Source organism: Alexandromys fortis, unplaced genomic scaffold (assembly GCF_014885135.2).
Source record: "Alexandromys fortis isolate MF-2015 unplaced genomic scaffold, M_Fortis_MF-2015_v1.1 scaffold_119, whole genome shotgun sequence".
Lineage (NCBI taxonomy): Eukaryota > Metazoa > Chordata > Mammalia > Rodentia > Cricetidae > Alexandromys > Alexandromys fortis.
Window position 1 is genome coordinate 1,262,447 of NW_026067991.1, and position 10,682 is coordinate 1,273,128.

Here is a 10,682-nt window from a genome sequence, read left to right on the forward strand (position 1 = left end):
ACCGGCTTTGTGGGCGGCTTTTGCCAGGCCTTGCATCTTAAGGGCTTGAAGGCTCTATCGACGTGATCCAACTGTGCGAAGAGGAGCGGTGGTGGAGGGTGACTTCTCCACAGCGTGTGCCGCCAGAGTCCGCAGAGTAAGGAAGGAACAACCCGCTAGACAATAGCAGAGGCAATAGCTTAGCGTTTTTTACCATCGGAAGCTCGGCAAGCTGGAATCTGCTGTAAGACATCCTGTGTGATATGTGAACAACTGTATTCTTGAGCAAATCATGGCTTTTGCCCTTAAAAATTTATATCTACTTAGAAGTTATTCACCTATAATGTCTCCATTGGATATAGATATGGAGAGGAATAAAAATAAAAAAAACCCTCTTGGGTTTACTGCCCGATGAGATATTACCCTGCTTTTATTTAAACAGTTCTTAGTGTTTTACCGTATAGTACCAATAATTTAAAAAATGTCTCTTAGCTTCAACATTAGGACTAGCTTTTTAGAAGATGTTTTTGTCATAAACTGAAGAACTGCAGCGCCCCATTGTGAAATGCTTTAGAGAGAATAGAATTATTAAGATATTAACCTATTCTCAAGTACCCATCTTTAGGTTCCCTCCACCCTGATTCTTATTTTGCTTATATATTTCCACATTAAAGGCTTTTGTAAGGAAATCAATGTGCCTAAAGCATTTTTTTTCTTCTTTAATGTCTACAGTTTTAAAATGTCTTCTTGTATGTTAGCTTCTAGTGTTTTTGTTTGGTTTGGTTTGATTTACTGATCCAGACAGCCTGGGCAGAACTAATTATCTTGTGAGTGCCCATTACTTTGGGTGCACGGATACGTTTTATTAGTTTCAAATGCCACATATTTATTAATTTCTAAAAATTCTAATTGTTATTTTGGCCTCTTCTTCACCAAAAGACACAAATTGCTTTAAAATACTTAAGTACATAATATTAGTTGACTGTCTGATGAACTGTGATTTTCCTGTGTCATCATAAGACTGTAGCTTAAATCTAATCGTCTCCCCTATTGAATGTGTGAAATAACCACTCAGGCCCTGGTAGCATTGTGTTGTTTGAATGCTGGGCTTATTTGCTCGCTAGCTTCACACTGCCTCAGAGCCTCTCTTGTTAAAGAAGAGCGTTTGACACTGGGAGTCTTGCCTGTGGAGTCCTAGGTCGGCACCGGGGAACACAGAGCAGTGTTGATTGGCGTCTTCAGACAGGAGAGACTATGTCCCTCTGGTAGGAAGCCCCTTAGTACAGTGTGTGCGTTATGAATGTGGCGTTTCATATTTGCTGTGCTATTTACAAGCTGTGTGCTTTTACAGTCATGAAATTCCTTAAAATTGAACGTGGGACTCCTCTTTAATTTCTTCTTTGACTCTCATTAGTGCCTCTGCTAGAACGCTAAATAAGATTCAGTTTCTTAATACGGGGAGGAAGAAAGAACCGTTCTGCGAAAATGAGGGAAAATTTTCCATTAGTGAGAGCTGTTCCATGTTATGAAATGGCAAAAATAAATAACGCAAAAGCCTGTAGGAGGAATTTCTAAGTGGGTCCAAACCAAATGACCTTCAGGTCCTCTCTAAATCTGGAATTTTATCTATGAAAACACTGAGGTTTGTCAGAAATGTTCAACCATCAACATAAGTGTCAAACTGGCCGTTGATTATGGAAATTTTCTCCCAAAATGGAAACAAGTAAACACATTTCTTGTGACCGTTTCATAATGGTTTTGCCCTGGACATTTGATGGCGTGGGGACTTCTCTCTCTGGTTGGCACTTGAATTGAAGCTCTTGGCCAAGCCTGGCTCTCAGGAGGAAATTCCAGGGGCAAGAGGACACATTAGTGTTCATAAAAGAAGAAAAAATGCAAAACCATCTGGCCTGGATTGCGAGACCATTCGAGGAGCTGCTATTTAGCTGTTAGATGGATTAAGTAGATTTTAGGCACATACATAAGTTAAAAAGGAAAAATTCAAGAATACTATTTACAGCATGGCTACTTTTGCATGCTTCTAAAAAGGCTCCGTGTAAATCTGTATGCATACTTTTCCCAAGTGGGATTTTTGTTTCTTATATCTTCTAAGATTACAATAGTTATATCATTTCCCCCTTCCCTTTTCCCCTTCCCAATCCTCTCCTATATCCCTTCTTGCTCTTTTTCAAATTCATGGTCTCTTTTCTTTATTAATTGTTGTTACAAAGTTATAGGTAAATACATACATTCCAAAACAGATAGATACAACCCACTGCCTCTGACGACTGCTACTTGTGAGTGTGTTTTCGGGGCCGCCCACTCTTCGCTTAGGAGACTGTTTCTCCCATCCTCAGCACGCCCCACTCGCCTGTGGGCTGAGACCTCGTAAGCTTCCTCTTGTCCGCTTTAGTGTCCAGTTGGGGTCATCCTGTGCAGCTCGTGTTTGGACAGAGAGTTTACGGGTGTGGCCTCTGATATTCCTAGGAGACACAGTCTCTCTTGATGAAGCTCTTCTGTGAGTTCTTACTGCAGAAAGAAGAGGAAACCGGAGAGGGCGGTCTTTCATTTTCATCTGGTCTGTTTTCATATCAATTCTGTTCTTTATGCACTTACTCCCTTATCTATTGGATGCTAACAGGTCTTACCTGGATCATGGGATTATAAGCCAAGTTTTTATTTCTTCTTATAATAGTTTTTACTCCCCAAAGGCTAGAGAAGGCTGATATGAACACCACCAAGACAGATTTTATAGCTCCATTTCTAAGCATGCAGAAGTACAGTCAAAGAAGCAGAGGGTGGGAGGTCAAGGTCTTCTTGCTTAAGACTGATTGCCCAATAAAAAGAAGTCTGAGCTGGAGCAGTGGTCAGATCTTCTGGGTCCTATCATGATCTCCAGTTATCCAATATGAAAGAAGGGAAAAGGTTGCGGAGAAGGGAGCCAGCTCTGCAGACACGTGCCCATTCGCTCATCCACTGGTGACTTTGCACAGCTTTAAAAGAGGCCCATCCATATCCACCGCTTTTCTTACCACGGGGATAAGACACAAGGTGCAGGAGGGGAGGCTTCCGAGAACCGCGGTTTCAGACATCAGCCTTCACAGAGGGACGATGTGGTGCAACAGAAAGCTTTATGTCGTGGTGGCTAGGAAACAGTGAATATGGGATTCAGGAGGAGCTCAGGGAAGACACAGCCCCAAAGGACCCACCACTGGTGACTTACCTCCTTTAGCTAGGGACTCCCTCCCAAGGTTCCCAGCACCTTCCCCAAAGCAGCACTACCAGTTAGGCACTATGCTCCCATCAGGAGAGCCTCTTGAGAGGATGCTACATATCTGAACTAGAATATCATCTCGCCTTGAGAGCTCCAGGGTCAATCCTAAAGCAACCTTAGAAGTTTTCATTCTTGACCCAAAAGGAAAACACAGTAAGATGTGTTACCCAAACAGACCTCCTTTCCCATATATCCTGGGATTCTCAGGTTCCTAGGTATTCTATTGAGGGGAGAGGTACAGTGTTGGAGATAACTGAGAAAGGCAAAGAGTCGAATGGGACTAAGGACCTAATGCTGGCCAGGAGGTTGGAAGCAGTACGTGTGGCCAGACTGACTTCCTGATTTCTCCTCCAGTCCTCCCAGATCAGCTATCCTCTGATTCTCTCATTGTTTATCTCTAGTCCACACTTCGGACTGTAACCTGACCTTGAATAGAGGTCATCTTGGGGTTGGCAACAGGCACTGTGAGGAACAGAACCCGAGTACTTGGAAAGTCTCATTACACTGCAATTTCTCTGTAATTACTGTATCATGTAGATCAAATCAGAAGTAGAGGAGGCACCCTCCTCATTTCCACTAGGACAGGGGTCTTAACAGACTATTGAGGCAACCTGCCAGTGAGCCCTTTTTCATCAGATACCCACCATTTGCAGCGGTGGGCAAGCTCTGAGACACTGCTCTAAATTGGCTGTTTTTTCTACCTGCCGCGTTGACTTTGCTCCAAGGGGCACTGGAGGTGACACATTTCAGCAGAGGCAGTGGCTCTGGTGGGAACCAAAGGAAGCAAGATTCTTAGGGTAGAGAATGAGAAACAGCCACCCGCCAGCAGAGGCATGAACCTTTGTGCAGGTGCCAAGCTTTTCACCCACTGAACATTGGAGGTGGATGTCATTTCCTTCACAGGTAAAAAGCAAGAAGCGGTGTGTGGCAGGGCCCTGTGATTTGCGGATGACTCAGCCTGTGACCTTTCGGGAAATCTCAGCGAGAGAAGGCAGGGAGTCTGAACTTGCTGTCTCAGAGCTTCAGAGGTAGCTGTTGCCACTGCTTCTTTACAGTTCCGGTGAAGAGGGTTCAGCTAACCTTCCCTCTTGACTCAAGGATATAAGCACCATTGGTCCCTGGAAAACACCTTTTGGACATGTATTTATTTTCTTGTTCCCATTTCTCTCTGTTCTTGAATTCTATTTTCTTGTGCAAGCCACAATAATTCCTACGTGTGTAGTATGCCGCCTTTGACTTGCATTCTTTATTGCAGAAGTTATTTCTTTGCAGTGTTAATTTATGTGTGTGTTCTAGCTCATTGTTTCTCACTTTACCCCTTGTTTATTCTGCTGCTGCTCCTAAAATCCATTTATGCTGCTATGCAGACCTCAGTTCTGCTGTATAGTCGTCCCTGGAATACCTGAATGATAATGATAAATTAAATAAACCACATTTAATTCCCAATCTTAATGAGGGGAACCAAGATAGCCTTCAACACGAGTAGCTGCAGATGTCTCCAGAGGAACTGAATGAGAATTTGGACTTTCTGTGTGCTCCCCAAGGTGAGTCCCCAGGGTGCTCCCCAGAATGCTTGCCAGGGCAGGCTCCTCTCAAGTCCTCCCTCTCTCCAGGTGTTTACAAGAGCAGTCACAGCTCACATCTGCCACCCCTGTCTTTCCATAGTTTATCCCTAACAAAGGCAGGCAGTAGCATCTCATTGCTGTCTTCACCTGCATTTCTCCTGCAGTTTTTTCACCTGCCGTGGTGGATGTGGAGTGCACCGCTCAGGTTCTTGCTTAGAAATTAGATGCTCAGTTCTCAGCTGCCAGAGTGTTGGTCTCTGAAAGCACGGAAGATCCAGATCCTTTATGGGGATTGCCTTTGGCCAAAGGAAGCCGCTTTACCCTAATTTGTGACCCACTCATGGGGGTAGCATCCACTCAGTGACTCATCATGCAGGGGTTCCATGTCTCTGAAGAGGCTAATACCCCATGGTATTGGTAGAGGCCTGGGCTACAGTGGAGCGTAGTTTAAACTCTTTAACTGTCCACTCTATTGTTTCTCTCACTTGGTCACTGCTACCCATAAGGCAAATTCCAGACCACACAGCTCTGCATCTCTGGGCCTGCAACCCAGGGAAATAACATGTGGCAACCTGCCAGCTTTAGGGAATGTTATTTATGTAACATCCGTTTCTCTCCCTTTTCCTATCCCAGTCATAAGTGTCCAAGATCCTTCCAGATTCTTCTCATCAAATCCTCATTCATTTAGATATTACAAGTCTAGGGGGCCGTGTGGTGATATTCAGTTTGTGTTTTAACGAATAAAACATGCCTGAAGATCAGAGTGCAGAGCTAGCCACACTAGTTAGCCATAGAGGCCAGGCAGTGGTGGTGCACACCTTTAATTCTAGCACGGGAGACAGAGGCAGAGGGGCATCTGTGAGTTTAAGGTCACCCTGGGCTACGAGATTGAATCAGTCTACAAGGGAGACAGAGCCAAGCAGTGTTGGCTCACACCTTTAATCCCAGCACCAGGGAGGTGGGGACAGGAGTGATATGGCTGGGTGGAGAGAGGAAGGAATATAAGGCAGGAGGAGACAGGAACTGTGGTTTCAGTCTGAGATTCATAGAGACAGCACTCAGTCTGAGGACTTGCATAGACAGGATACCCCGTCAAGTCTGAGGATTTCGTAGAGACTGACTGCTCTGCTTCTCTGATTTTTCAGCTTTCACCCCTTAACATCTGACTCTGGATTTTTGTTTTTGGTTTGTTTTATCAAGATAGGATTTCTCTGTGTAACAGTCCTGGCTGTCTGTCCTGGTACTCACTTTGTAGACCAGGGTGGCCTCGAGTTCACTGAGATTCTCTGCCTCCCAAGGATTAAAGGCATGCGCCGCCACCGCCTGGGCTGACTTGGGTTTTTATTATTAAACCAATTAGAATTGGCACTACATGCCCAGGAGATGATCCAGCGGGTAAAAAAAGCACCCGGTGCACAAACCTGGTGACTGAATTCCATCCCGAGGACCCATTTAAAGGTGGAAGGAGAGAACAAACTCCTAAAGGTTGTCCTTTGACCTCTTCCAGCACATGCATGCCCACACTCACACATACCCACATCATACACATATAAACACATACCATGCATACATGCTACAAATGATAAGTTCTTAGAAAATATTACAGATATCTGTACTTATTCTGCCACCAGTCTGTTAGCTTATCAGCGATGTACTTTTTATTAGACATTTCCTAATTTTGATATAGTCAAATTTACAAACTTTTGCTTGGTGATTTCTGTTTTTGAAATTTTGTCTTAATAGAGTTTCTTAGATGGCACAGATAGCTTTCTGAGCTCTGTTGTGCTGATTTTACTTCCATCCTTCAAGTTCTGACACACACAGTTCTTCATCAGAACTCTCTGCTCTGCTCCATTGGTCTTTTTGTGCGTTGTTTTGACTACTGTCAATATTATAAGGCTTTAATATGTCTTAATATCAGAGAGGGTAAGAGCTCCCCCTTCATTCTCCTTTGCTAGGCCTCTTCTCGGTGGTTCTCTCTGTCTAACCTAAGTGTCTTTCGTGTCCTGTCATTCCCTAAATTTTAGAGAAATTCAGCTCAAGTGGCTTGGACTTTTTATTCTGGCTTTGTTTGGGTCAGAAACACTTGGCTGGGCAGGCACAGAGGGCCTGCCAGCCAACATACCTAAATGGTGACTTGCATTGTTGGCAGTGCATGCACACACACACACACACACACACACACACACACACACACACACACAAGCATGGGCTGGGGGTAGGGAGGAACAGTCACAAGAATTCAAACCAAGAGATAGTATCTAGCTTGCACTGGCCACTGCAAAGCCCTGATTATTCTCAGCAGGTAGATCCAATCAGATTTAAGAGAAACTGTCAAAGGCACACAGATTTTAATGAGCCTGGGAACCTAATCAGAGGCGGTCAGAGCGGCCTTAACAAGGTAATTCCACTAAGGAGGACACCTTGTCTGGCTCCGTGGTGACTTGGCCTTGCCTCTGAGGATTGCAAGGTCTGGCAAAGGTTAGCTCTTTGCCACCCAACGTCTTCATCGCTTCTGCAACTTCCACCCATCTGTTCCCCGAAACTCAGCTTGAAGACATGTAGCAGTTTCACTTTTGTGATAATTAGGAACCTGTGAGCAGGCCACAGTTAGTCATCCTTGGTGTGAAGATGACAGGCGCTTCAGCTCTGGGGGTGCGGACGGGTTTAGACATGTCAGAGCTAGGGGTGAAGACAGAAAGAAGCTGGTACAGGGAACGGGGTGACTCATCCTGAAACCTTGAGCACCAAGGTCAAGGAGAGGGTGAAGACTTTCCAAACACAGTCTGCTTTGTGACGGGGAGGCTTCTGCTAACGACTGCTTTCTCTTTCCCTGAAGCCCATGAGGCCAAGGGATGAACTCTGGTCCGGTACAAGCAGCCTCCTGGCACTGACCTGGTTTTGCCACCCCTCTTCTGGGTGCCTGACTCTGCCTGGTCCCTCCCTACTCTATTTGTATGTGTGTGTGTGTTCCTTTAATTTATTATTTATTTATTTTACTGTTAGAACTTAAACCCAGGGCTTTGTGTGTACTAAGTCTGTGCCCTACCATAAGCTATTCCTCCAACCCCGTCCATAATTTTGAGAGTAAGTTCAGCTCACGTGATTGTTATCTTCCAGCTCTGTGTAGGCCAGAAGGCCCAGCTCGGCTGGCAGTAGCAGCGGCAGCGGCAGCTGTACCCTTCTCCCCTGATGCTGTACCCATTAGTCTCACATCCCATATCTTTTCCCAACACTCTTACTTCCAAGGCCAGAGCCTTTGAGAACAGACATGTTCAAGTGACGGGGTGTGGTGCTGTTCCTCTCGGGGTTCCGCACTGTACAGTCTACACAATGCCCGCTGCTGGCTTCATGTGTATGATTGCTTGGTCCTGTGGCTCTTCCTATCTGGCCTGAGTCTGTCCCCCATCCTGCACTCACACTGGGGTACAGAGAAGTCCATTATCACCTTGGGGGAAAGGGTTTTATAATGTCCTGGTTTCATTCCGTTGCTATGATAAAGCATTCTGACCAAAAACAACTTGGGGAAGAAAGGGTTTATTTGGCTTACATTTCCAGGTTGCCATATGTCATTGAAGGAAGTCAGGGCAGAACCACGAGGCAGGAAGCTTGAAGCAGAAACCATGGAGGAGTGCTGCTTGTTGGCTTACTCCCAGACCTATGCTCTCCAAAGTGTTCCTATACAGCCCAGACCCACCTGCCTATAGATGGCGCAACTCACAATAGTTTGGGTTCTCCCGCGCCAATCACCAGTGGTCTAGGCTCTCCACATCAGTCACCAATGGTCTAGGCTCCCCCTGTGTCAATCACCAATGGTCAAGGCTCTCCTGCGACAGTTACCAATCAAGACAATGCCCTACCAGTTTGCCCTCTCCGGGTGACTCTAGTTTGCATCAAGATGACAGTTGAAGTTAATTAGGTGTCTTGGCTCGTTTTATGTCAGCTTGATACAAGCTAGAGTCAGAGAGGAGGGAGCCTCCGTTGAGAGAATGCCTCCATTAGTTTTTAGACAAGCCTGTAGGATGTGAGAGCGCCAATCCTATTGTATTGGGGGGAGACACCCCTGAGCTAGTGGCCATGGGTTCTGCAAGCAGCCTGAGTAAGCTATGGGGAGCAAGCCAGTAAGCAGCATTCCTCTGTGGCTTCTGCATCAGCTCTTGACTCTAGGTTCCTGCCGTTTGTGTTCCTGCCTTAACTTCTTTGGACATGATGATGTGCAGTGTGGAGGCATAAACCAAATAAGCCCTTTCCTCCCTAGGTGCCTTTGGTCACTGTGTCTCATCACACAATGAAACCCTGACTAGGACAGTCGGTAGGACACATACTGATTGGAGCCCAACGGGGCCTGCAAAGTACCTTTGTTTGATCTAGGTTAGTCTACAGAGGCCAGAGTACAATAAGCTTACTTCCTCATCTCTCTGTACCTAACAACTACTTTAAATGAGGTCTCAACATCTCATTCCTCTCGTTTTCTTTTGCTCTGGGCAGATGTTGGGAGCTTAACTCTCCTTCCATTCCTCCAGTTCCCCTTTAAATGTAACAACCAGCATTTGGAGAGTCTGCAGGTTGCACTGGAGACCAGTCACAGGTCTTATACAAAGGCAAGCATGGCAAAGACTGTAGTAGACTTTCAGGGACTTCACTCTGAGCCATACAAAAGACTCTAGCTAGTGTTATCCTTTATGGAGTGGGAGGAGGTGAGCAAGAGACAGGTGGCTTCTCTTTTCAAGATCAGCAAGGCCAGGAAGCAGGCTGTGTTACATCTTAAGAGACCAATATGAGGGCTGGAGTGATGGCACAATGTGTAGAGTGCTTGCTACATAAGCACAAGGGCCTGAGCTCAGATCCGCAGCACCCACATATGAAGACAAGCATAGCAGTGCATGCCTGTAACCCCAGCATCATAGGGATGGAGACACGCAAATCCTTGGAGCTCGCTGACCTGTTGTCTAGCCAATTGTTTAGACCCAGATTCAGTGAGGAAACCCTGCTGCAACAATAACGTGGAGCACTGTAGTGGAAACACTGACATTACCATCTGGGCTCCACATGCACACAGCCAGGCATGCACACCCCACACTAACGTGCACCTAGACAGACACCTGGATATATAGAAGTATTACACCCCCCCAAAAATTAAAGTAAACCAAAGAAGATGCTAGTTGTCTAGGAAGGGTCTGTTCTGAAGCCTAGAGACTCATAGGTAAGTAAAATATTCTCAGAAGGAGACGCCTCAGTGGTGGGCACTGAGTTGTCGGCCAGTCTAGTGCTTCCTTGGAAAATCAGACCATCCTGTATGTACTTCCACCCGTTTCCCCATCATTTGCGGGTACTCAGGGAGAAAAGAGAGCTACAGTCTCAGCCCTGGGGCAGATACTGGGCTTGCTGGAAGAGTCAGTCACATCATCTGCCAGCCAGATGCTGAGCACAGCTGGAAGAATGTTGAGGCTGTTGAGGATTCAAGAATTCCTCCACCCCTTAACCCCTCTGGGTGTTTACATACTAAGTATAGGACTAGAGAATCCACAGACCCCAGTCCCGAGGGCCAGGAGTCTCTCAAACACTCAGGCAAAGGTCCTCTTATAAGAAGAGCTATTCCATCCTACAAGCAGGCCTTCTGGGGTTCGGCTTCCCCCAGGGAAATTATCACTTTTCACATGTCCCAGGCTTCTGGGCGGTCCTTGTGGTCAAGAGATTTCTTAGTGCAGGCTTCAGATTTGGCCTGCCAATCATGCAGGAGAACCCCAAAACTTAAGCTGCACCAAGCTGCTCCCAAAAATGTTCCAAGTGGATGAAGAAAGAGAAAAAGCAGAAATGGGTCTGCAAAGCTAGATAGCCAGGTCTCTCTGGGCCATTGTCTCTGC

The 10,682-nt window shown here is 46.0% G+C and overlaps 1 long non-coding RNA gene across 1 annotated transcript; it reads right to left on the reverse strand.

Moving 5' to 3' along the window:
• Positions 1 to 2,178: 2,178 nt before the first annotated feature.
• On the reverse strand, positions 2,179 to 4,060 carry LOC126512226 (uncharacterized). Its single transcript, XR_007594951.1, has 3 exons — positions 3,898 to 4,060; positions 2,628 to 3,124; positions 2,179 to 2,508 (listed from the first exon to the last, which is right to left on the reverse strand). It is a non-coding gene; the product is annotated as an uncharacterized lncRNA (long non-coding RNA).
• Positions 4,061 to 10,682: the final 6,622 nt, after the last annotated feature.